We start from the raw sequence: 5,610 nt of genomic DNA on the forward strand, positions 1-5,610 counted from the left end.
ATGCTTGATTCTATGTTTCCTGCTTTCATGAGCTATCTTCTTACAAGTTTACTTGCTTTTTATTGTGTAAATTGAATTAGTGGAATTTGATTCATATTTGTCTTGAAGAACTTGTTTACTTTTAACCAAGTAGGTAGAAACATTTTACATGTAGTTGCATTCACATAGATAGGTTGCATTGCATATTCTCTATCATTCCTCTTCACTCCTTTATAGCTTCTCTTGAGCTTAGCATGAGGACATGCTAATGTTTAAGTGTGGGGAGGTTGATAAACCACTATTTTATGATTTATCTTATGCCCAATTGAGTGGTTTTTATCAAGCCTTTGCACACTTATTCATACTACTCGCATGGTTTTACAATTCCTCCCAGAATTTGTTCTATGATTGAAAACTTGCTTCCTAGAGTCTTTAATTTGTGTATTTTAATCATCTCTTATTACCATTCGATGCCTTGATATGTGTGTTAAGTAATTTCAGGGATTACAGGGCAAGAATGGCTTAGAGGATTGAAAGGAAGCATGCAAAAGTGGAAGGAATACAGGAAGTTGAAGAAATTGCTAAGCTGTCCAGCCTGACCTTTTCGCACTCAAATAGTCATAACTTGAGCTACATAGGTCCAAATGACGCGGTTTCAATTGCGTTAGAAAGCTAACATCCGAAGCTTCGCAAGATATATAATTTACCATAGCTGCCTCGAAGTTAGGCAACGTGGATGACGCACCCGCATTGCATTTGCGATCTTCAATCCACGCAAACGCGTGGACGACGCCTCCGCATCACTTTCCCGCGACCTGTATGTACCAGAGCGATTTCTAAGCTGTTTCTGACCCAGTTTTCGGCTCAGAAAGCACAGATTCGAGGCTATAAAGTGGGGGAATCCATTCATTCATCATTCATACTTCAGATCAGATCATAATTCACTTTTCATAATTTAGATGTAGTTTTTAGAGAGAGAGGTTCTCTCCTCTCTCTTCTCTCTCTTAGGATTTAGGATTAGGATTTTAATTAGGATTAGGATTTATTTCTTCTTCATCACAGGTTCAATGTTCCTTTTATTTATTTTCTCAATTTAGTTTATAAACTCTTTATGTTTGGATTGATTTTCTTAATTAATACACATTGAGGTATTTCAGACTTATGATTGCTTCCCTTTCTTTATATAAATAATTTAGATTTTTTACTATTGGCTTTGGTTGATTAATTGGTAACTCTTGAGTGTCAAACTCATCGTGATTTATAATTGTTCTCTTTGCTGATTAATTTAGATTCCTATAACTCTAGTCTTTCCACAGGAGTTGACTAGGACTTTAGGTGTTAAATTAATTTGTCCACTTAACTAACCTTCATAGTTAGAGGTTGACTTAGTGGTAGCAAAAATATAATTCTCATCACGATTGATAAGGATAACTAGGATTGGACTTCCAGTTCTCATACCTTGCCAAGAGATTTTCTAATTATTAATTTATTTTTCTTATCAATTAAATTATTTGTTCAAACCTTTTCAAAACCCCAATATACCTTTGCATAACCAATAATAAATCATACCTCCCTGCAATTCCTTGAGAAGACGACCCGAGGTTTGAATACTTCCGTTTATAAATTTTATTGTGTTTGTTACTTGTGACAACCAAACGTTTGTACGAAAGGATTTTCTGTTGGTTTAGAAGCTATACTTACAACGCGATTATATTTGTGAATTTCTTTACCGATAGAAAATCCGATCGTCAACCATTCGATGCCGTGATTCGTGTGTTAAGTGTTTCAGGCTTCATAGGGTAGAAATGGCTTAGAGAATGGAGAGGAAGCTTGCAAAAATGGAAGGAACACAACAAATTAAAGAGATGACCAGCGAGAAGCAATGCGGACGCATGGCTCAAGCCACCGCGCGAAATGGAGGAAATTGCAGTAACGCGAGCGCGTGCCTGATGCGCACGCGTGGCAAGGAAAAACACTTAATGACGCGTACGCATGATCGACGCGTACGCGTGACATGCGCGATCTGCACAAAATTCAGGAAACGCTGGGGACGATTTTAGGCCACATTTTGACCCAGTTTTCGGCCCAAAAACACAGAATAAAGTCAGGGAACATGCAGAGACTCAATGGATACTGAGCATAAGATCATACAGACAATTTTAGGTTTAGATGTAGTTTTTAGAGAGAGAGGTTCTCTCCTCACTCTTAGGATTTAGGATTAGGATTCCTCTTAAAGGAATTAGGGTTTCATCTTCTTCAATCACAGGTTCAACGTTCCTTTTATTTATTTTCTCAATTTAGTGTATGAACTTTTCATGTTAGGATTTTCTTAATTAATATAATTTGAGGTATTTCAGATTTATGATTACTTTATTCTATTTATGATGTTTTCAATTTAATTTAGAATTTTCCCTTTTGGCTTTGGTTAAGTAATTGGTGACGCTTGAGTTATCAAACTCGAGGTGTTGACTGAAAATTGGAATTCCTTGCTAATTAATTTGGATTCCACTAACTCTAGCCTTTCCAAGGGAAAGACTAGGACTTGAGGATTCATATTGATTTATCCACCTGACTTACCTTCGTAGTTAGAGGTTGACTAAGTGGGAGCAAAATCCAATTCTCATCACACCTGCTAAGGATAACAAGGATAGGATTTCTAAGTCTCATACCTTGCAAAAAGATTTTTATAATTATTAATTTATTTTCCTTGCCATTCAAATTACTTATTCCTTATTTCAAAAATCCAAAAATATATCTTCTTACATAACCAATAATAAATCATACTTCCTGATGAGCAGATATTTTATACGCTTTTTGGGGGTAATTTCATGTAGTTTTTAGTATGTTTTAGTTAGTTTTTAGTATATTTTTATTAGTTTTTAGGCAAAATTCATATTTCTGGACTTTACTATGAGTTTGTGTGTTTTTCTGTGATTTCAGGTATTTTTTGGCTGAAATTGAGGGAGCTGAGCAAAAATCTGATTCAGGCTAAAAAAGGACTGCTGATGTTGTTGGATTCTGACCTCCCTGCACTCGGAATGGATTTTTTGGAGCTACAGGAATCCAATTGGCACGCTCTTAATTTGGTTGGAAAGTAGACATCCAGAGCTTTTCAGAAATATATAATAGTCTATACTTTGCTCGAAGATAAGTGACGTAAACTGGCATTAAACGCTAGTTTGATGTTGCATTCTGGCGTTGAACCCCAGAAATAGGTTGCAAGTTAGAGTTAAATGCCAGAAACAGGTTACAACCTGACGTTCAACTCCTGAAAATGTCCAAGCACGTGAGAAGCTCAATTCTCAGCCCTAGCACACACCAAGTGAACCCCAGGAGTGGATTTCTGCTCTATCTATCTTAATTTACTCATTTTCTGTAAACCTAGGTTACTAGTTTAGTATTTAAAACAACATTTAGAGACTTATTTGGTATCTCATGACATTTTTAGATCTGAACTTTGTACTCTTTGACGGCATGAGTCTCTAAACTCCATTGTTGGGGGTGAGGAGCTCTGCAGCGTCTCGATGAATTAATGCAATTATTTCTGTTTTCTATTCAAACACGCTTGTTTCTATCCAAGATATTCATTTGCACTTCAATATGAAGAAGGTGATGATCCGTGACACTCATCACCATTCTCAACCTATGAACGCGTGCCTGACAACCACCTCCATTCTACATTTGATTGAATGAGTATCTCTTGGATTCCTTAATTAGAGTCTTCGTAGTATAAGCTAGAATCCATTGGCAGCATCCTTGAGAATCTGGAAAGTCTAAACCTTGTATGTGGTATTCCGAGTAGGATTCAGGGATTGGATAACTGTGACGAGCTTAAAACTCGCGAGTGTTGGGCATAGTGACAGACGCAAAAGGATCAATGGATCCTATTCCAGCATGAGTGAGAACCGACAGATGATTAGTCGTACGGTGACAGCGCACCTAGACCATTTTCACTGAGAGGATGGATGGTAGCTATTGACAACGGTGATCCACTAACACACAGCTTGCCATAGAAGGAACCTTGCGTGCGTGAAGAAGATGACAGTAGGAAAGCAGAGATTCAGAAGATAAAGCATCTCCAAAACTCCAACACATTCTCCATTACTGCGTAACAATTACTAATTTCATGCTCTTTTACTTTTTACAATTGGAACTAAAGAACCCTATTGGTATCCTGACTAAGAATAATAAGATAACCATAGCTTGCTTCAAGCCAACAATCTCCGTGGGATCGACCCTTACTCACGTAAGGTATTACTTGGATGACCTAGTGCACTTGCTGGTTAGTTGTGCAGAATTACATAGTGTGAGTGTAATTTTCGTGCACCATGTTTTTGGCACCGTTGCCGGGGATTGTTTGAGTTTGAACAACTAACTGTGAATCTTGTTGCTTAGATTAGGAAAATTTTGTCTTTTGGGTCAGAGTCTTTTATTCTCTTTTCAAAAATTTTTCAAAAATATTATTTTTCTTTATTAAATTTTAGTTTTTATGTGAGTTTAGTGTCATGTTTTAAGTTTGGTGTCAATTGCATGCTTTTTTTTTGTCTTTCAATTTTCAAATTGCATGTTCCTTGTTCATCTTTGACCTTCAAGTTGTTCTTGTCTATTTTCCTTGTTTGATGTTTAGTTTGTCTTGTTTTGTGTCTTTTCTTGTTTTTCTTGTGCTTTTTCAAACTATCAGTTTTCAAAAAATTTTTATTTATTAAAAACACCTCTTTAAAACACGTTACATTTATAGCTCAATTGGCTAGAGTGTGGGCTTGTGTTCTTAGCAATTGGGTATCATCCTTTTAAAACTTTTCCAAAAATAATTTTTCTTTGATTAAATCTTGTGCCAAACTTTAAGTTTGGTGTTCTCTTGTTAAATTTTTCTTTAGTTTTCGAAAATTTTATTTTGGTTTTCTAAAAATTTTAAGTTTGGTGTTCTTTCTTTTGTTCTTAGTGTTCTTGAGTCTTCTTTGTGTTTTGATCTTAAAATTTTTAAGTTTGGTGTGTGTTCCGAGGGTTACCTGAAACTAGAGGTCGATCTCGGATGAGATCTTCTATGCTGGTCGGAGCTACAGAGTCCGATCTTGATGATGGTGATCAGAGTCGCTGTGTCTGACTCGTTGAACTTGGTGATGTTGCTGATCCTTCGTCCTCGGAGGTTGGGGGGTACCTGCAAGGGACTCCGATGCTTAAGTTAGCAAGGGTATTAAGCAGGTATTGAGTAGAATCAGAGTATGAGTTATACCTGGGTGCTCCAGTGTATATATAATGGTGTAGAATGACCTTCTTAGATAAGATAAGTTAGTTATCTTATCTTATCTTTATCTTCAAGTGAGGTCATCTTATCTTCAAGGGAACCGCCTTTATCGCTACGGGCTTGGGCTGCCCTTGGATTTGGGACGTGTTCCTCTATTTGGGCTCTTAGTTGGGCTTTCCTGTGACTTGGTCGAGCTCTTTGAGAAGAGGTCGGGTCATCCTGACCTGAAGAGGTCGGTCGCTTTGCCTGAAGAACATCCCGGGTCGGAGAGCTCGACCCAAAGTATGAACAGTGTCCCTGCTCGAGCTCGGTCTTTATTTGGAGGTAGAGTCTTAGTTTTTAGGACTTCGAACCTTCAGGTGAAGCCGAACTCGAGCATTTTGTCG

This window comes from Arachis stenosperma, chromosome 10, assembly GCF_014773155.1.
Source record: "Arachis stenosperma cultivar V10309 chromosome 10, arast.V10309.gnm1.PFL2, whole genome shotgun sequence".
Taxonomy (NCBI): Eukaryota; Viridiplantae; Streptophyta; class Magnoliopsida; order Fabales; family Fabaceae; genus Arachis; species Arachis stenosperma.